We start from the raw sequence: 22,913 nt of genomic DNA, 5'->3' as shown, positions 1-22,913 counted from the left end.
AGAAATAATTAAGCATAAAAAGAAGCTATTCATGAAGCTTTGTTCCAAACCACACAACCTTGTTTACCTGCTTTGCTACAATTTTAACAGCTGAAAAATCACTTTCTAATCCCCTTCTATTCAAAGTCTCAATGCCCCGCTGGCAGGAACCCTGTGCTAACATTCAGTGTGTAATCTCCTCTCAGCCTATCATTTTCTTAATTTGTTCCATTTACAAAGTAAATCTGCAAACTGACCTTTTAAATGAATAACTACACTGAAATGGCCTCAAATAATATAACTGTTAAATTACCTCCCTTTTTGTTCCTTCTGTTTCTCTCTGTAAACTGATAATTTTTGTTCTGACGCCCCTGATGTTCCCTGATACTAAAATATCCATGCTGTTAATCCAATATTCTTTGGATCTGTATAAATTTACTTTATTCACATGGATAACAAGAAGTTCAAAAAGGTAATATTTATCTTTGTGAAAGGCATATGTGATAAATACACCAAGTTGAAATTTGCTCTATTTGCTTCCAACCTACCCTTTTAGCCTTGTCTCCTGCCAGATAATACTATATAAAATATATCCCAGCCAGCTATGACTTCTCGTCATTCCCCTGTCAGCCACATCTTTGCAAAGCATTGTGCATGGACCAGCATTTCCTCAGTAAGCATTGTTTGAATTCTGGAGGGATCTTGTTTCTAAGGCTCATTCTTTGGGAAGATTTGGTAATTTTTACTCCTGAAGATATCAATGTTTTCCATACAGTTTTATGTCAGAACATGCAAAGAAGTAGGACAGTTGAACAGAGCCATGAAAGATTTGAGGTTTGAAATGAATACGTTAGGGAGTGAGAGAAGAAGCTAGCCAACATCTCAGAAAATGTTTGATTACCCAGGATTAGGGATAGTGATTGGCTAAACTAGGTTAGAGATGATGAAGTTGTGCTGTCACTGGTTTATAAGCCACTGTAACTTCCTGAAGCAGTATTCAGCTGCAGTAATGATTTAAGAAGTTTGTTGGGAAACTAGATCTATTTTAGATTTTAGAGATTGAGAGGGAAAAAAATGGAAAAGTCCCAGTACCTCTATGTTTCAAAGTATACCCATGGAGTGGGGCAATGAAAAAGAGTCTAGGATATGGCCTTGAGATTAAGTAAGTCTTTACAGGTGTGATATTGGGTATGATTCCCGCATGGATGTTAGGCTATTTCCCCTATCACAGTAGGAATTGGTATCAAGTTTTTAAGAGGAAATTCACTTTCCTTTCCAAAATGTGGAAAACAAAATTAGAAGACCAGACACAATAGTAAAAGAAGTTTTAGAATTCACTAAAACTGCATGTCATAAATCTCAATAAAGAGTAAGAGGGGCGCCTGGGCGGTTCAGTGGGTTAAAGCCTCTGCCTAAGCCTCAGGTCATGATCTCAGGGTCTTGGGATCAAGCCCTGCATCGGGCTCTCTGCTCAGCAAGGAGACTGCTTCCCCTTTCTCTCTGCCTCCTCTCTGCCTACTTGTGATCTCAATCTCTCTCTGTCAAATAAATAAATAAAATCTTTTTACAAAATGAATAAATAGAATGAATAAGAAATGAATAATAATGAGGAAATGAATAAAAAAAATAATGTTGATTTAACAACAGCAGTACCAGTAATTCTCCCTGGCCCTGTAGTAGGTTAGAGTGGGAGACTGAGCCATTTCTATCCTAGAAGGTAACAGAGTTGCCTTCCATTTTCACCATGGACCAAAGATGGAAGAGGTGGAAAATACTGATGGCATGATAAGGATAAAGGCTGTCCCTCAGTTTCAAAGTCTACACTGATAAGAATTTTTTCTTGTATATCTGGAGGACTCTCTTCCAGAATGTTCAAAAGATTTAGTTTCCAATATTCTCCCTTCTGAATAAAGTTAGTTAATGTTCCCAGAAGAACCCAGACTTCATAAGGTGGTTAAAATAGAGATAGCTGCAGTGGATTGAAAGAAAATTCCTTTGATTAGAGCTTCCCAGGTGATTTCTAAACTACTACGCTTACTTCCCCATGGAAATACAGTATTACTCTGTGGCTATAAAGATAAAGCATTACTGGAAAAGCTATGTGGCCACTGGGGAAATGGTCCTCAATTGGAATTTTTCTCAGGTCAACTAGAAGAGATTGGGTAGTTAAGCAATAGCCTACTGCCAAGAGAATCACAGCAGATGGCATTTGATCCCTACAGGGTAATTTATTTCATTTTCCCACCATGCTATATATCACTAATTCAGTCATTTCCTATTACTTAATTCATTGCTTTTTAGACTGCATTTTCAACATCTGGTACAATACACCGTGTTTTTTAAATATTTTCCACATTCAAGACTTTCTACTAAAAATGCATTTGTCTTGCAAATAAGATAACCAGGAAAGCACATTTAAGAATATGATGGTTTGGGAAAACACCTAAGATCATAGTAAATTTTTTTATTGTGGTTACATATTCTCTCTTTTATTTAAAGAGACCTGCTGCTACTCCTGCTTGTGCTCTCTCTCTGTGACAAATCAATAAGATCTTAAAATAAATAAATGAATGAATGAATAAATAAAAATAAATAAAGTGAGTTCCCTTGATATGTTGGGAACAGTATCAGGCATTTTCCAATTTGGGTAGCAGTGACTGCCCTTCAGGTAGATAATTCTGACTGCCCTTCAGGTAGATAATTTAATCTTATGTATTCAGATATATGAAAATAATTTTCATAGAAAAACAGATGGGATATAAGAGGAACACATGTTCTAGTTCCACTGTACTAATGACTGCAATATTATTCCACATATGGCTAGTATGAAGCTCCTGTGAATTATAGAATTGGAGGCCCTGACTGGTGCAAAAAACCTCAGATGTCATCCTAGCTGGTCTCCTTTCCAATAAACAACTATTTTCTACTGGATTCCCACAACATTATTATCTGTTTTAAACATTTCTACTGAAGAAATGTTTATCATTATAAGCTATGTATTTAAGCTATATTACTGAAGTCTATAGATTTCCCTTTAAAAAAGCATTCGTAATATGTATCATTATAACTTAATAACGTTTTTTAAATTCACTATTACTTAATATAATTACTACTTCTTTCACTTTACTTAATATAATTACTACTTCTTTTAACTTTGAATTAAGCACACATTTGATAAACATGCCTTCTATGTTTCCAGGGTGTTCTTCCCTCCAGATGATCTACATAGCATACCACTCTGGTACAGTTGCAAAACCAGCTACATACACCCCTAACTTTATTTTGATGAAGCCCACATTTGGCCAGATAATTCAGCTGTTACACGTTGTCAACTGAAGGATACAAAAGAGAATACAACAGTATTCAAAAACATTGCATAATATCAGGTAACTATGGTGGAAGATAATTTAATAGTTCAGGTAGACAGATCACTAAAATCAAGGAAGTTCAAAATCAGTGACAAAGGCAGCCATGTTAGCTAACTGGAAGGTTCAAATAGCAGTGGGGTGATATTGAGCAATTTTAGCAATTTTATCTAAATTAGCAATATATCTAAAATAGAAATTATATCCAAATGGAACAATTAAGCAATACATATCTAAATTCTGGAATAAAGTTTTAGGAACCAGACTTTAGGAGAAGGAATCCTATATCCACGAAGATCTAGCAATAAGTTTTAGAATTTGGGGATGGAGATCAGAACCTAGCAGAAAATTTGTCAAGAAATAGTGTCACCAAGACAAAATCAGAGAAGAAGAGAAATCAAAAAAGACTCTTAATCATAAGAAACAGAGGGATGCTGGAGGAATGGGGTAACTAAGAGATGGACATTAAGGAGGGCACATGATGTAATAAGCACTGGATATTATATAAGACATTATATAAGACTGATGGATCACTGACCTCTACCTCTGAAACTAATAATACATTATGTTAGTTCATTTAATTTAAATTTAAAAATGTTTTAAAAATAGTTTCACTATAAATGTTGATGGACATGAATTAGTAAAAATAGGAACACAGTAATTTAACTAGAGCATAATGTCAGAGACAAAAAAATAATGAAGATAAAATTGTGCTGAATTGTTGTACTGTTGAATTTGCTGGACTTTTAATACTTTGTACAAGAAATGATATCAAATCCATAGCCTGAGCCAGATCTATCCGTGCCTACAGCTAGGGCTTCATTTGATGGATTTAGGAACAAGGAACCAGGCAGGTTATTACACCAGAATTTAATGTACTGAATCTGAAGAGTTAGTTTTAAGATGATTCCCTGGATTGCTGAAGAGTTTATTTATAGAAAAATTTTATGTTCGTTTACCTCCCTAGTAATCATCTAGTCCAGAAAATGGCAGGTCACAATAGGCCCATTATAAAATACTTAATAGTATAGAATTCTGGTTCTTCCACACTACTCTTCTAAGGGAGTGCTACTTCATTTTCTGTGTCTAGAACAGCAACTGCCCAGCAACTTCAAAATGCTAATTACACTTTACATTTAAAACAATTAATGCATTTGAGTCTTGTGATAAAGTGCACTGTACTGTGAGTTCTAAATACTGATTTAAAATCAGAGTTTGCCCAGAAATAGATGATAAACATAATTCAAGTCATCATTTCTATTAAAAGGAGCAACAATAACTAGCCTACCCATTCACATAACCTTGTAAAAGTCACAATAAATAATAAATGTAAATGTGAACCATGCAAGACATGAAAGGACTCTGCTTAGTTTGTAGTCTAATGTTAGCTCCCTGAGCAGTTCACACTAGGGACACAAGGATTGTGACTATAAAGGTTGCTTGGGTCCATTCAATTCAGAGATTCTTCCTTAACGATATAAGGTAATTTACTTTTTATTTCTTATCATTTCACAAGGACCATATAAAGTTATTAGTTGAATAGAATATAACCTCCACTAGGAATTAAATATACAGAATAGTACATATTTATCTTAAGTATAAAAATAGCTATAAAATAAGGAGACAGTATTCAGTAACATCAAATAATAATATCTAACATCCATTAAACAGAATGTACAGAATAGTACATATTTATCTTAAGTATAAAAATAGCTATAAAATATGAAAACAGTATTCAGTAACATCAAATAATAATATCTAACATCCATTAAACACTGTGATAGAACACTATCAAAGATTCTTTGTGAATTTTCTGTAACACTATGCTTGAGGTATTCCAATAACTATTTTATAGCTTAAAAAAAAAAAGCTACTATGGTTCAGAGTAAGACGTTCAAAGTGGAAGAGTTGGGAATTGAATTCAGGCCAACCCATCTTTAAATCTTTAATATGCACTGTGTAAGACTGGGTATGTGGGAACAGCATGGGGGGATAAGCATATTTCTGTGTAAGCTATCATATATCATATAGCACTTCAAAACTAATGGTAATAATTACGAGCTGTTATACCTGAATCCCTCGTACTTTGCACAGTGCTTAGAACATTGCTGAATTCTCTCTTTCATAAGACATTTAGGTAAGCCCCAAGCAGATTGGGTTAAAGCTCTGGCTATGTTCTAGTCTTATATGACCTTTACCAACTCCATAACACAGTTTCTCTTTTTCCTAGATACTGTCCAGTGAAGTGAAGCTATAACCAAGAATAATTTGTCTATACTTCCAGACAAGCCAAAATTTTCCCATTCTCATTTAATGTGTTATTTTGGTACCTCTATACCTTTCCTTGTGCATTTCTTCTACAACATCTATCTATATAATGCCAGTCTAAGGTTTGCGCTGGTTTACATTTATTCAAGTAAAACTATTTCCTTCTATAATTCAAAGTTTCTTAGAATTATACTTACATTGGACATAGACCTGTGCTTCTCCTCAAATTCCCTCAACTGCTTTCTTTATTTCTCTTGGTTGAAGCTCCACTTTGCTGGGTTTCATCTTTACTTCTAGGCTTGGAAGAAATGCCCACCATGGACATGGGAACTGCCTCTAGCAGTGACTGTCAAGGGACCTGATGATGCAACTTGGAAGTTCTGTGAGGAAGCTTGCTGTGGAATGAAGCAAGCAATGGGATGTGTGTAAAGGGAGACAGCCAGTAGGTAAATTATCCCACCTCCTGCTATTCCGGAAATCTTAAAAGGAGTTTCTGTAAACAGATGATCACCCCTTGAGGGACCTGTGTATCTCTTCACTGCTCCTTGTGAAATGAGTTTTACATCTTTCCTAACTTCACCTTCCTTTCCCTCAACATTCTCCCTGATGAACCTTCCGCATATTAATCTTTGCCTGAGCTTTGCTTTCTAGAAAGCTGCAATAAAACGGTTACTTAATAATGTATTAATTTTTGTCTTCATTACTGTTAGGTCAATGGTCTTCAGAATATTTAGTCAAGGAACCGTTTTTTCAAATATTTTAAGAGGGAGATCAACACACTTAACTCTGCCGGACTGAGGCAGGGGTGTGTGTGTATGTCCATGTGTGGAGTGTGTGTTAAGGACATCCGGAATCCCACCCTTTGATCTCTTTCCCTTGGGAAATGCTGAAGTACATCTTATGAACTCTTAGAGCTTACCTCCCAGAGAATGACTTAGAAGTGCTCTATTTCTGTTGTTCTTTGTTATAGCACACCCCTGTGAAAATGTACAGACTTCTGAGATAAGATTGTCCTCCAATGTAAACTTAGCGGGAAGGCTTCATAAAAGTTAATGGAAATGGGGGAAGACTGTCTATTCTTTGCTATTTTACAGTTCTCGCTCTCTCTCTCCCATATTTTCCAAATATTTGTGAGGAAGAGAATGACATATTCTGAGAACTCCCTGAATAACTGCCAGTAATGGCCAGCAATCCCTGCACCCACGAATGAAAGATTACTCCAAACTTTCCTGTGACAGAGAGGAAAAACTAATGGAGTCAACCCTCAAAGACCAAGATCTTTTGCTCTTCTTTGCTCCTGCTTTTATGGTCCTTCAGGATAATCACGAATCTTTATCACTGTTTCTCAAGCACGTGATGTGTGACAAGAGGTCTCACTGAAACTGGGAGGATCTAAGAGAAAGATAGATGCGCTAATCAGTGTGTTCCATGAGTTCTGCTAAACGCAGCCTAAGAGAAAATGCATACATCTCTTAGATCACAGGGCAGCTGTTGGGGCTGAGAAATCTTAGCGGAAGGTAACTCCCCATGGCATGCCAACCACAAGTGGTCACTCAGGCCTCTGCATTCCCAAGGCCCATGCCCTTCTCCAAAATCCTCCTTCACCCCCAGCAGCCTCCGTGTTACATTTTAGCAAGCAAGTATTCTGGTCAATTTCATGCTCTACATTAACCCCAAGAAACAGTCCTCCACTTCTTAGAAGATTTCTATTTTTTTTTGTTTGTTTGTTTCTTTGCTTTTTTTTTTTTTTTTCTTTCCCAGGTCCCATTGCATGTTACCTACTCTAAAGTTAGGGGCTGTTTTGTTTTGTTTTGTTTTTTTTAATGGACTCTTACATTTGCATACACATATTACAGAAGTATTTTTAAACTATAAAGGGGTAAGCAAATTTAAGTATCATAAGAATTATAAGAGCTCTCCTTACTTTTAAAACTGAACTATCCAGATACAATTATAGAAAAGCTTTACTGGAACTTGCATTTCATGAATACCTAAAATTCAACCCAATCAGCATTTATAGAGAACATACTTTAAGATCCTTTACTAAGACACAAAGTCACACAAACAGAAATAAGATCTCAGAGTCCACTAGAAAATGTGAACAAGTTTACAAGAATGACCAAATTCAGCTTGTGATGATGTTTGATATGACAGAAAAAAACAAAGTAGTATGAGATCACAGAGGTGGTAAGTGATTCCTATTGACTGAGAGGATCAAGGAAGACTTCATGGAGGAGATGCCATTTGAGCTAGAACTTAAAACTATTTAAATACCCTAAGAGCCCCAGCTTGTGCTCTCTCTCGCTCTGTCAAATAAATAAATAAATAAAAATCTTAGAACACACACACACACACCCCCTAAGAGATAAAAGGTACAGAGAAAGGAGTGTGAGCAAAGATGTGGAGGTTTGATATGCTTAGATCACAAGTATTCCGAGAAGGAGGCTAGCTTTCACTTGTAAGACAATTACCACAAGTAGTCAAAACATTTTAGAGGCAGAATGCATTATTATAAATCATACTGAAGTGCTACTCCACAGTTGCAGATTTTTTTTTTTTAATGCTTGACACATGTTCGGTACATTTTGCACTTGTAAACATTATGTAATGTCCAACAAGGCTTATAGGGTGCCTTGATTAAGATCTACAGAAGTGTGAATGAAGTCCACTGATGTATGCCTCAGACATTTAAATTTTCCAACCAAAAAATGCTATTCCAACTGTGTAAATAATTCTAGGATCCAAAAATATCAAATGAAAGTGGCTAGAGCATCACAGGAATTTTAGAAGAGTGCCTCTCGCAGCTATGGGAACAAAGTGGGCCCTAATTACTTTGTACCTTTAGGACATTTTGGATCATTTAAAGTCCATGTTAAACCAACAGACTCTTCCCCAGATTCCCACCTCCCATCAATGCTGAACGGAGAACTTACAAAGAAGGCCAGCTGCTCACCCCTTCCAGAGCCATCCCTGCTTCCTGACAGCCCTTGTCTCCTTACCACACCTCCAGTATTCTTCAAGCAGCGTCAGATCTGTTCAGAATCTAGGTCTGTTTAGACTCAGTCTCTGCTTCTGTGCTATTCTGAAAGTCAAAGGAGAGATTTCCCAATTAAACCAGAACATGTGCAGCTATGCTTGCAAATGTGTCACATTAGCTTGGATTCAAGTATAAGTCAGAAAACCTGTAGTCAACCTCCTACTTACATCTGTGAATAAGCACATAAGCAACGGCAGGGTTGTTCAGGCTAAACAGATGGATGGTCCTGTCGGGAACAGATTGCAGGAGAGCGAGCATGTAGGATGGAATGCCACCCCCTCTGAACTGAGAAACATATTCAGTAGCAGGAAAGACGTCCTTTTTAATGTAGATATTCTTTTTTAATTCTCCACATTTAACAGTTTCTAAGGAAAGGTTAAATCCTTTTGTCCTCCATATTTTTTTGTTTGTTAGTTTCATTTTATTTATTTCACTCTGCTGGGTTCAGATTATATTATAGCCACTTAAATTAATCACCATTATTCAGGCTTTTTAAGGCTGTACAATCAACAAACATCAACTTAGCTGACTAGCAGAAAGACTGTGATATAAAGAATACATAATATATTTTATACTGAACAAACCAAGTGAATGAAGTTATATTCTGGTTTTCATAAATAATCTAAAAATGACTATTTAAAATATTTTTATATATCTAACATTTCTAAATCTGAAATATCTACTATACCATTCTTTAGGTGAACACATACATAAAATTTTAAATAAATAAATTTACTCTTTCTGGTAAATATCATCCTGGATGGCACATGGAATTAATGTATTTCAAAGATATTTTGTTAATGAAAATAAAACCTCTCTCTATGGTAGTTTAACAAAATTCTTCCTATTTGGAGTCAAAAAAATTATTTTAAATGAAAACTGCATTTCATAACTCTATCTCTAACAGCTGCATTGATCATATGAGTTAATAGGAAGGAAAAATCTTAATAAAAATCTGATTGCATTATTTGCTTTTGGGGAGGCATGTGTTAAACTACTTTATACACCTCAAATGCAGAAGATGACCTTCATTCTACATTTAATACAGAATTTATCACTTGAGGAAGGAGAAGGTTTCAGGGAATTATAAAGTTTTGTTTTATAGTGAACAAGAAGATTCAACTGACAACTGCTCAGTTGTACAATTTTCCTATTCTCTTTTGAATATTAAAGTCCTTCTTAAAGTGGTGTTCGGAGAAAAAAGAGTAAATCTATTTATAAATTCAACATTTACTGGGTTTGTGTGTTTATACAACACAATTTAGTTGTATTGAGCTAAAGGTTTTCTATAGTGAGTATATAGCGTTTTTAAGGAAAGGAATTTTGGTTTTCACACATATTAGTTGAATAAAATAATTATATAGACTCTTTGGATTGTAATTTCAAACTTGGCATATTTATAATCACCTCTCAAGGTAAAGAGATTACCCTTAAAACTATTCTCAGTTGAAATATTCGCCTATTATTACAGTCAATGGGAGAATGAAAGTAGAGAAGGGCTATTAAATGAATTATTTGTATTCATTCAATTAACAAGTTTTTATTAAGCAATGTTCCACTAAAAGTGTTTATTAAGCAATGATATGTGCCAGGAATTCCCAGGACCAATTGTCTATTTACAGAGAGCCCAGAGACTAATGCTAGATGTTGACATACAAATAAAAATATTAAAGAAATAAAAGTGCTAGAGGTGAGGAAATTTCCAAGCAAAGTATTAAAGATGTGGCCTGGTTTCTTCCTAATATTTAAAATAAAATGTGAAAAAGAGAAAGATAAATTGAAGCAATAATTATCAAATAAAAATAAACAAGACTTAAAAATGGGAAATTTTTAGCCTATCCAGAAGGCAGAAAACTCTTAGAGTTTTAGAGATTCACAATCCAGAAAGCATGCCTTCAAAAAAAAAAGTTGAGTTTGGCTAAATAATCTTTTGCCAGTGCCTCAAAAAGATCCAAAGAACAGACTTTTCAATAAAATAGAAGATTCATTGAAAAGACTGATGGTGGACCCAGCTCTCCTTAACCAAACAAGAGAATATCTAGAAGGCTTAATGGCATTATCTTTCAGCAATCTCAGATAAAGCCAAAGATCTGTGGTCCAGCCTCTTGGCTAACGGAATAAATACATGTTATATACACAGGAAACCCACTAATGTATTGAGAATATTACATCAGCAAAAGCACTATCTCTGATTGAGACAGAGTATTTAAAGAAAGAAGAGTATCAAAACCCCAGAATTCTGCAAATAAGAAACAGGATGACAAGTAATTACCTGAAAATACATGGTACCTCTCATGATAAAAGGATGGCTCAGAGGGTGGAGTTGTGAACCCATAAACTTGAAGCCATAGAAAATTATTCCCAGGCCTTGATACCCAGTGGAGTTTGCCTGAACATATTTTGCAATTGGTGGAATCATAACTCCTTTATTCTTTCTATTTTTCTCCCTTTACGAGTTGGAATGTCTATGAATGTTATTCTATGTCTGTCTTATCATTTGGGAATTGATAATTTATTTCTCTAGTTTCACAAGTATACAAGTAGAGATTATGTCACAATTATCATGAGATTACAAGCAGAGCCACATTTATACATAATTTATGGGATGTAGATGATGAGATTTGGAACTTTTGAGCTGCTAAGATTTAGATGAGATTTCAGACCTTGAGATAACGATGTAGTGGGTTGAGAGCTTATGTGACTTTTTCTTTTAAGATTTTATTTATTTATTTGACAGAGAGAAAGATCACAAGTAGGCAGAGAGGCAGGCAGAGAGAGAGGGGGAAGCAGGCTCCCTGCTGAGCAGAGAGCCTGATGCGGGGCTCGATCCCAGGACCCTGAGATCATGACCTGAGCCGAAGGCAGAGGCTTAACCCACTGAGCCACCCAGGTGCCCCCTTATGTGACTTTTGAATGAGAAATATATTTAAGGTTGTTGCAAAGTTTTGGAGATCAGAGAGCAGACTATGGCAGAATAGTGATCCTCCAAAGATGTCCATGCTTTAATTCCAGGCATTTGCAAATATGTTAACTCAAATAGGAAAAAAGACCTTCTAAGTGTGATTACGGGTAAGACCTTGAGATCAGGAGATTTTCCTTGGTTATCAGGGGTGACCCAATCTAATCATGAATCTTCAAAAAAAAAAGATCCTTTTGGGGCTGCATCAGAGCGATGTAATATGAGAAGGACTCAAAGCCCCCATTGCGGTTTCAGAGATGTAGAAACTGTGCACACAGACTGGGAAGAGGTTGCTGGAAGATACAAACAACTCTCAGATGACTGCCAACAAGAAAATGGAGCTCACTTCCACAATTGCATGGAAATTAATTCTACCAACAACCCAAATGAGCAAGAAAGCAGGTCTTCTCTAGAGTATTCAGAAAGAAATATAGCCACCAGCACCTTGATGTTAGCCCAGTGAGACTGGTATCACATTTCTGACCTACCAAACTGTTGGATGATAAATTTGTATTACTTAAGCCACTAATTTTATGATAATTTATTATGGCAATAATAGAAAACTAATACAGGGGCCATGAAACAAATGCAAGTTAACCATAGTCCTAAGGGTACTGAACAAAAATCTATCATGAAAGAACAAGATAAAGCAGCTTCAAAGGGATGGTTTTTCATGTGGGACTAAACCAATAATTGCCATCAGACAAACAGGAGAGACAGACACTGCTGTAGGTGTAATAAGTATAATGACTCTCTTATTACATCAAGCACAGTGCTAGATAGAGTTCTTTTGTCATTGTTTATTTTATGTGGAAAGTAAAATAGTACAATATTTAAGAAAAGTTATATATATATATATATATATATTAAATAAGCATTTAAAGTCATTGATATATCCAGTGTCATATATCTAAAGTAGGTTGGATAGATGAATTTTTATCAAAAAATATATTTGGGAATAATCAGCACATGCATTTACATAGTATCATGAATGCAAATGAACTCATCCAAGGACATAGTTTGAGTAAGAAGAGAGTTAAGTACGGGACCAAAGAAAGATTATGTTTTAAAACAGGAAAAAAAGCTAGTGATACAATCTAGTAAGATATTTCAAAACTAAGTATTATGCTTATGTTGACCAGGAAAACTTTGAAAAGAACTTAAAGAACACAGATTTCTCAACTGTCAAATACAGAAGAGATGTCAAGTAGAAAAAAAACTAAAAAGAAACAAGTGGCTTTACCAACTAGAAAATATCGATCTTAGTAAAAGCAGTTCTCATAAAGTGGTAAAGTTAGAAGACAATTTCTCCAGGTATTCGAAGGTTTAAGGGAGGCGAGAAAGTGGAAAGAGAGAAGAAAAGTAGTCTACAATTTTAAGATGCTTGGCTAAGAAGGCAAGAAAGTCTGTTGGTGATGTGGGATGAGATGGAGTGGGAGTTTTTTTCTATATAATTTAACATGCATATTGACAGAAAAGAGAAAGATAGCAGGGAGGGAGATTTTGAATATGACTAGAGAGAGGGAAATAGAAAAAAAAAAAAAAGATCCTGAGGAAAGGAATAGGTTCAAGGGGACAGGGTGAAAGCTTAGTCTTGGTTAAGAAAAAGTTTCACCTACTAGGAGACTAGAGATAAAATATGAGTGATGAAGAGATTTATTGGAAAGCAGATGGGAGGAGAAGTCAAAAACATTCATACCAGAGAACTTGTGCAATATGTGTGAAATGCACATGTTTATCTTTTGGAAGGAGAATTGGAATAGGGTAAAAACTATTGAGGAAACAGTTGTTTTAATACCTCTGGGAGAAATGAGAGAGTCACTGACCAGGAATAATGTAAAGATCCAAGAACCAAGTGGTGATTTAATCCTGTCAATGAGAAGGAAGATGAAGTTAAAGCCATAAAATCTGGAACATCAGTAAAGATAGAGAAGTCAGTAGGGAGCTAATACAGATGGAAAAAAGTAATGGATCAAAGACAGCACATTTGGAAAATTATCATTGTTATAAAACATGTACAGAATCCTAAGAATACATGGACTATCACAGGAATTAGAAAGCAAACCAATCTGATTTGACTCTTGCTTCTAAATTTGGAGAGTCTCAGTGATTTGTGGTACTTGCAATTAACAGTGTTGTGTTGGGTATATCATGAGTTTTAGAGCTGCATTTTCCAGAATCCAGTTATATTTGTGTAATTATTAAGTAGGTGGGTTGCTAAATAAGCAAATGTGAGAATGAATGCAATTAATACGTTTCAGTTTTCTCACCTATAAAATATAAAATGGGTAGATAATAATTTATACTTCATGACCAGGATTTTTATATTTGTATACTGATGAAATACATCTAACAGAATTTAGAGCAGTACCCAGAACATACTAGTTGCTTAATATATTTCCCCTATAATCATTGTTGCTGTTGTTAGTATTGTCAGTAGCACTGTGGGTTTTTTATTGTGGTTTTTTTGGTTTTTTGGTTTAGTGTTAGTTAACCTGCAGTGCAACATTGGTTTCAGGAGGAGAATTCAGTGATTCGTCACTTACAGACAACACCCAGTGCTCATCACAAGTGCCCTCTTTAATACCCAGAATCCATCTAGCCCATTCCCCCACCTCCCTCCACAGTAGTATAGTATTAATGTTTTTGTCAAACATTGAATGAAAGGTCTTATTGTCAAATGAGGGATGATAGCAGTAACAGTGCTGGCTTTCAAAACTGAAAGCTGGACATGGGAAGGGAAGAAAGAATCCTCTGAGAATGATAGGGATGGGGGCATTCTCATTAATTTTCTATTTGATACAAATGTTGTGATCCAAAGGGGCACGTGCACCTGAATGTTTATAGCAGCAGTGTCCACAATAGCCAAACTATGGAAAGAACCTAGATGTCCATTAACAAATGAATGGATAAAGATGTGGTATACACACACACACACACACACACACACACACACACACAATGGAATACTATGCAGCCATCAGAAGAAATGAAATCTTGCCATTTGCAATGACATGGATGGAACTAGAGAGTATTATGCTAAGCAAAATAAGTCAATCAGAGAAAGACAGTTACCATATAATCTCTCTGATATGATGAATTTGAGAAACAATGGAGAGTCATGAGGGGAAGGGAAGTAAAAAAATAAAACAAGATGGGACCAGAGAGGGAGACAAAACATAAGAGAATCTCAATCTCAGGAAACAAACTGAGGGTTGCTGGGGAGGTGGGGGGAAGGGTAGGGTGGTTGGGTTATGGACATTGACATGGTATGTGCTACGGTGAATGCTATGAATTGTGTAAGACTGATGATTCACAGACCTGTACCCCTGAAGCAAATAATACATTATATGTTAATTTAAAAAATTTCTATCTGAATGATCAATATTTCCTGTTTGCATAGTGGAGGCTATGAAACCACATTTTGCCTATGTCAGCAGCTGTCCCTTGAAATAATCCGTGACTAATTTCCTCCATTACTTACTACAACTCCTGAAATTGCTTCATTGGGTTTACTCCTTAAGGACTAGGAGCAGACATGAGAGCTTTGTTTTGGTTACAGATCTATAAAAGTGGTCTTTTGTAGATCACTTTAGGATAGTTGACTTTACATGATTTTGTTATTACTCATCACTAGGAGATTTTATATCTCCTCTCACATATTCTGATAGGATGGAAGGACTTTCTTACAGAAGGAGAGGTGGAAAAAGGTATTACAAGCAAACACTCCCTTGATAAGTTTGCAGCAAAGGGTAGAACAATTTGAAGACCATTCAAAGATGGCAAAATAATATGTAAAACCTATTGAGAGTCATGAGGATTGGGGATAAAAACTACCTACAGAAATTCTTCTGATGAACAGGATTGAAAACACAAAACTTGGAAATCCTTTAAAAGAAATGAATGATGAGAGAGATATAACTTAAAAGAAAAGGACTTAGAGGGACGCCTGGGAGGTTCAGTGGATTAAAGCCTCTGCCTTCGCTCAGGTTTGATCCCAGGGGCCTAGGATCGAGCCCCACGTCCGGCTCTCTGCTCAACGGGGATCCTGCTTCCTCCTCTCTCTCTCTCTGCCTGCCTCTCTGCCTACTTGTGATCTCTGTCTGTCAAATAAAAAAAATCTTAAAAAAAAAAAAAAGAAAAGGACTTAGATAGCATTAATCATGAAAATTGTCAATCCAGTATATGATCCTAAACACACACATTTCTAACAATTGCAGCTGCTCAATGGCTGATCCAGCCATTGATCCCTTTAAAGAGTGCTTACTCAAGGACCATTATATGTCAGTCACTTTGATGTGCATTTGATAGAAAGACCAAATACCTGCTCCAAAAAGATTGCATTCAATTTGATTTTATCATCGGAAGAATCTCCCTGAAGTTGGAATAAGTCATCTTATGGGCAGCAAATTGAGCAGGGAAATATTTAACTCTATTCAACTCTAGAAATGTGTTTGCTAAATTGAAGACAATGAAAGGAGACAATGGATTTCCTCAAAGACTTTTTAAAATTTATTTCAAAAGAGAGGTATTGCAGAGCTATGAACTTCTTGGGAAAAGAGCATGTTCCTCATTCTAGCTGGGACAGAAGGTGCCAACAAAATTTATTGAGTAAAACTATGGTGTTTTAAGAGAAAAAGCAGAAGACTGTTCCATCTTCTCTCCTGGGATAATCCACATCTACTTTGATTTTTATCTTTCCTAAGGTCTTGGGTCATGATCCATGTTACATTGAAAATACTCATAATATTTTTCATTCTATAGTTAGTACTGAAATTTTTTAAGTGGCACTTTTCAGGAACTTTTAACTTTAAATGTGTAGCTTATAATGTCATATTCATAATAAGTACATATTTATAATGATAAATATTAATTACCACTGCATTATCTTTCTTACCAATTTTTAGCTATCACATGTCAATGGTTAATTTTTTATTTTTGTTTTTTTTCATTATTCTCCCTTCCTATATGGAAAATATTTTAATGAAGAAAGAAAACAGGTCACTTCAGGAAATTTAATGTGTTAATACTTTTGTTTCTTCTTGATAAAAGTTTAGAACAATATGTTCACCTTATGTAGCAGAAAAAGGAGGCCAAACTGAAGGTTCACAACCTAAATAGTCAGGGATACATTATAGCTTCTCTCTGTTCATAAATGCATTTAGTTCTATTTAATAGAATTTTGTTCTTTAAATCTGCCTCTTAGAATGAGTCCTTAGAGGAAAATGACCAATAAATAAACTCATAAAAGAGTATAGGAAAACAAAGTCGATAGATGATGTAATCTAAAAAATGAATCTAATACTTTTTGCTGCTCTATCCTCCTGATAGCTAGGTAGAACATTTAAATACACAATTTTAATAACATGTGCTCTTTTTAAAAAATCAGCACCAACTAAAAGTTTTACAACAAAGATCTTTTTTACATTCTAATTCTTTTGACTTTTAGATATGAGTACGGGAAAGAAAGACTACAGACTTATAAATTAATTCTTTTAACTTTTAGATATGAGTATAGGAAAGAAAGGCTACAGATTTATAAATTAAGTTTATCTGCTACTCTAACAAAATTATCAATATTTTCCTCATTATATCTCTATTAGAGTTAAGTGAGGAAAAATTAGCTTCCAGAAACAAGTGTAAATATCAACTTTCAACTCTGGCTATCTTCATAGCAGGCCGTGGGTCATTTCAGTACTCCTATTTTTCAGGTAATTTATGTACAGAAGAATAATGTTATCTTTCCTCCAAAAATTAAAAAAAAAAAACACTTGCCTTTATAAAACTGCTTACAAGAAATTTTTCTTTTAGTCTCTTCTCCTTCTGCCATATTTTCTCTTGAGTTTTAGTGTTTTCCAAACTTCATATCTGAAATGAAATAAATCAAGATCAAACTAGGGACTTCATTAAGTCATACATAGTTCAGGACTCTAAGGAAAAAAAAAAAAATCAAACACTGAAGATCTAATGTCTGAGGCAAAACAACTACCAAATAGCCACAGTTCAGACTCTGAATAAGTTAAGCACGGGAGACATGAGGAAATTGGGAAGAATAGATGACCCTATTTAATTTTGAATTTGAAAGAATGTCACACCCATTCCCTGGCTTTGAAGGCAATTCTTAAAACTTTGAAACAACAACAGAAAACTTACCCTGTTTTCCTGACCTTCCTGCTAGCCAATAGGACTGTGATATTAATTTCACAGACAATAGTCTCCTCATTGCTCTTGATTTTTTCACAGGTCCCCTAGGAATGCCAGTGGTGTCTGCATTTGGTGTAACTAATTCTCATCAAGAAAATGACACTCATCTTGTTATATTATTTGCATTTTTGCAAAGCCATAATATTTTCTATTATTATAATGAGTTGTAGTAAGTTGACAAACTAATCATAGTAAAATGTCAGCTCTTGGATAAAAAACTTGTATATATCCCAATGATATGCATGTCGCATAAAAACCTCAGTGTCTTGCACTAATAGTGTGCCAGATGGTGCCATCTTGCTGTTAGGAAACCATGGATCTAGTGTTATATTTCAAATTAGAATGAGTTGATCTTATTATAGACTGTAAAACAGTACTAAAGTTCAGAGATGCTTCTGCTTAGTTCACTTATGATACAAAAATCCAAAAATTTCTAAGAGAATTTCAGAAAACTTCTGAGGCTGAAGTGGGATACTTTAATATCTGCATTTTTTTAAAAAGATTTTATTTATTTATTTGACAGAGAGAAATCACAAGTAGATGGAGAGGCAGGCAGAGAGAGAGAGAGGGAAACAGGCTCCCCGCTGAGCAGAGAGCCCAATAGGGGGCTCGATCCCAGGACCCTGAGACCATGACCCGAGCCGAAGGCAGCAGCTTAACCCACTGAGCCACCCAGGCACCCCTACTATCTGCATTTTTAAAGAGTGATTCAAACTTCAGCCAGGACGACAAAGTGTAGAGCAAGAAGTCCAGAGCCACAGATAGGACAACATAACTACAGAAGTTTCAGAGGTAAACTAAGAAAAATGGAGCATGAATGAATGGGTGGCAAGTCCTAACAGGAATCTGCAGATCCCTAAGGACTGGAAATGGGCAAAGAATAAGCAACAAAAACAACAACAAAAAAGGTGTACTAGGTTTGATTCCTAGAAGGAAGTGGGTGAAGCTTCTTCATGCGTTATGACACAAGGGTATTCCAAATGCAAACCAACTGCACAATCATGAGACATTTTCAGGAAATAGGGAGAGAAGTGGAGCTTGTGCTCAATGCATTCTCCCAGGGAAAAGGCGCTGGTGGTTCTCAGCACCTTTGACATAGCTCTCTGTGGAGTAGAGAGAAGGCATGAACATAAAATCTTTTCTTTTAAGAAGAAAGGATAGAAATGGAACTTGCTCCCAATCTCCCACATTTCTGTGCACTGCCCTACAGAAGAAGGGCGGGAGGTTTAAGGCAGCCTCCATGGCTCTGCAAGATTGGGGAAAAGCATCTCCCTCCACAGGGAGAACAAACATGCACAGAAAACATTGAGAGAGCCCCAGAATGTCTAGCTGAGTTATTGGGAAGGTATTTCCCTGCCAAAGCCAGTTCATAAAAACTTGAAGTGTTGGCTGCTTCTTGAAAAGCAAAACTATGAGGAGCATGAATAATCCAAGAAATAGGATCCTATCAAAACAATAAAATAAGTCTTCAGTACACAACCCTAAAGAAATTGAGATCTATGAATTGCCTGACAGATAATTCAAAATAATTATTTCAAAGGACTCAGTCAACTATAAGATAAAACTACAAGGGATAGAACAGTCAACAAAAATCAAGAAAGGATACACGAGTAGCCACCTGGGTGGCTCAGTTGGTTAAGGATCCAACTTTTGATTTCATCTCAGGTCCTGATCTCAGGGTCATGAGATCCAGCCCAGTGTCCAGCTCTGCACTGGGAATGGAGCCTGCTTAAGATTCTTTCTCCCCCTTTCCTTCTCTCCACCGTTCTGTCCCCTTACCACTCATATGCGTGTGCATTCTCTCTCTCAAAATAAAATCTGAAGAAAGAGTGCAGGAGCAAAATGAGAATGTCAACAGAGATAAAATCCATTCAAAAAGAATCAAACAAAAATTCTGGAGAAGGGTATAATAACTGAACTAAAAAATTCAACAGACATGGTCAAGTAAAAAAAGAATCTGTAAATTCAAGCAAAATGAAAAGGGAATGAAGTGAAGAAAGCCTACAGGATATTTAGGGTATAAATAAGTGAAAAAACTAAAGTACAAACAAAAAAAAAGCAAAAATAGTTGAGTGGAATTACATCCAAATAAAAAGCTTCCACACAACAAAAGAAACAATCATAGATGGGCAATAATAAGTTTTATCAAGGAGATGATGCAGGTAGAAACTTAATACAGTGCTATTTATTTTTTTTTAAAGACTTTATTTCTTTCTTTGACAGAGAGAGAGATCAAAAGTAGACAGAGGCAGGCAGAGAGAAAGGAGGAAGCAGGCTCCCTGCTGAGCAGAAAGCCTGACACAGGGCTCCATCCCAGGACCTCCCCCCGCTCCCCAAGATCATGACCAGAGCCAAAAGGCAGAGGCTTAATCCACTGAGCTACCCAGGCACCCCTACAGTGCTATTTAAAATGTAAATTGAGCAAAGGTCTTTGGAAACCTGGTAGTATCTATAGGACTGTCCAGTAATCCCAAACCCACGTTCCTACATCCACCAGAAATGTGTATGTATTCTCACCAAAACACATCTATGATAAAGTCCATAATAGAACCATTGTTAATACTAGCCCTAAATTGGGCACATCTCAAATGCCAATCAGTAGAATACTACATAGTAATGAGAATAAACGAATACTAATGTATACAACAGTGATGAATTTCACAAAAATAACATGAATTAAAAGAAGCCAGACACAAAGAGTATATTCTGTATGAACTTACATATATAACATTCAAAACCAGGCAAAGCTACTCTATGGTGTTAGAAGTCAGGGTAATGGTTGCCTTTGAAGGTGAAATGACTAAACAGACTCAGGAGGGGACTTCTGGGTAATGCTCAATTTCTTGATTTGGGTTCAATGTAAACACACATGTTATCTTTACAATCATTCATCATACTATACCTTAATGAATCATAAACTTTTCTGTATTAACATTGTGACATTTTATTTATAAGGTTTGGTGGGTTGTTTTGTTTTGTTCTGTTTTTTGAATATCCACCAGTCTTGGCATTATCACTCTGAAAATGTTTTAACCATCACCTTACCCTATGTGTGATCAAGTCCTTCTTTCTATAGGCGCTATGTGTTTTCTAAAGTGTTAAAGAAAATTCATGGATTCAGAGAAACCACAAATCAGTCTAGGTTTCACCAGTTTTACTACATGCCTAGCGTGTTCCAACTGTCCACATGCATCTCTCTGTACCCTGCACACGAGGAAAGAAGGGATTTAATACTCTATTAAACTGAAATAGATGAGTAGCACCTGTCTTGTGCGCAGGAAATATACATCAAGAGGCCAAACTTTGGTGATCAATATTTTGTTATTTGTATCATTCCCTAGTGCTCTTCTATGAAAAATGTACCACAAATCTGAAACACTCTGAATTCAAGTTCTTTTTTTTTATTATGATTATGTTTCTCTATCCATATTGTCAGTTGTTTGCAAATCTCTCTTTCTAGAACTATCTCTTCCATCATCTTCCTTTTCCGTGCTTGATATTACTATACAATAACTGTCCTATTATCTATTACTTCTCTGGGCAGGAGATGCCTCAGGATGACTCTAGGGAAAGTCTGCATTGAGGCTTCATTTCCATGCTCACTTCCCAATTTAGTGCACGGATCAGGATGGTCAAATCAAAGTCTTTTTCTGATGTTAACAGGTGTGAGGAGAACATGAAAATCTTCCCTTCCCATCACACTCTTCCTTGTTTTGTCCTATAAAGAACACTGATATTCATGAAATTGAGCTTTTTTTTTTTTTAAAGATTTTATTTATTTATTTGACAGAGAGAGATCACAAGTAGGCAGAGAGGCAGGCAGAGAGAGAGGAGGAAGCAGGCTCCCTGCTGAGCAGAGAGCCCGATGTGGGACTCCATCCCAGGACCCTGAGATCATGACCTGAGCCGAAGGCAGCGGCTTAACCCGTTGAGCCACCCAGGCGCCCATGAAATTGAGCTTTAACTACATTTTCAGTAAATGGTAAGGACTAGCTATTGAGGATTCTTTCATAATAATCTGCTTGATTTATAAGCGTTTCTTAGGCCAGAAATCATGACTCAAGTAAAAGCCACAATCCCAGAAAAATCTTAAAAATTCTCAATTTTTTATTTTATTCATAAATTAATAATAATTCCCAAAGCATACTTTGAACTCTCAGCAAGGTAAGAATACAGAATAATAGGGATGGTGTTAATAAGTCCTTTATATTATTAGCAATTTATACATTAAAAATTGCTTTTAGCAATAAGCCCTATGAAGTAGAGCACTATGGTCTGAATATTTGTCACCCCAAATTCATAGTTTTAAATCATATGCTCAATATTATATTAGCAGTTGGGAACTTTGAGATGTTGATTGCTTATGAATGAAATTAATGTTCTTATAAAAGTGATTCCATGTGGGGGCACTGAGAAAAATTGGCATCTGTGAACCAGGAAGAGCACCCTGACCAGAATGTGACTATGCTAGAGCCTTGAAGTTGGACTTCCCAGTCTCCAGAACAATAAGGAATAAATGTCTGTTGTTTATAAGCCACCCAGTCTGTGGCATTTTGTGATAGTTGCCAGAAAGTACTAAGTAGGGATTATTATTACCCTATCCTCTTGATAAGAAAACGAAGGTACAGATAGGTCAAGCAACTTTCCTCAAGGTCACATGGCTAGCAAATGTTGCAACAAATGTTAACCAAATGCTAAAGCAAACCCTAATATTTGGGACATTTAAAGAAAGTAAACAGCTATCCAGGAAAACAAGTTATAATTGGAATTCATAATATAAAAATGTGATTAAACACCCTATAATAATAGCCATTTTTATCTTCAAAATGGTAAATATATTTTCAAGAAAATACCAAAGTATAACTTAAAAGACCTTTGAGAGATCTGTGAAATGACAGAATATATATATTAAATGTTTGGTTTTATTTCTGCTCTTAAAAATAGATCATAAAGACAACTGAAATTAGTTAGTGCTAAGTATCCACATAAGTCTAGCATACCAGTTAGGGATATGAAGAGAGAGATCCATATATGAACAGGAAAAGAGAAATGGATTCTTTGCATTTGGAAAACACCTAAGACCTAGTGACATAAACCTAAC

At 35.8% G+C, this 22,913-nt stretch overlaps 1 long non-coding RNA gene across 1 annotated transcript; it reads left to right on the top strand.

Annotated features, from left to right (window-relative positions):
* Positions 1-306: 306 nt before the first annotated feature.
* LOC116575369 lies at positions 307-14,187 on the top strand. Its single transcript, XR_004279738.1, has 3 exons — positions 307-321; positions 13,010-13,016; positions 14,093-14,187. It is a non-coding gene; the product is annotated as an uncharacterized LOC116575369 (long non-coding RNA).
* Positions 14,188-22,913: the final 8,726 nt, after the last annotated feature.

Source organism: Mustela erminea, chromosome 16, assembly GCF_009829155.1.
Source record: "Mustela erminea isolate mMusErm1 chromosome 16, mMusErm1.Pri, whole genome shotgun sequence".
Taxonomy (NCBI): Eukaryota; Metazoa; Chordata; class Mammalia; order Carnivora; family Mustelidae; genus Mustela; species Mustela erminea.
The sequence above is the reverse complement of the archived record's forward strand: the minus strand, read 5'-3'. Positions and strand labels throughout refer to the sequence as shown.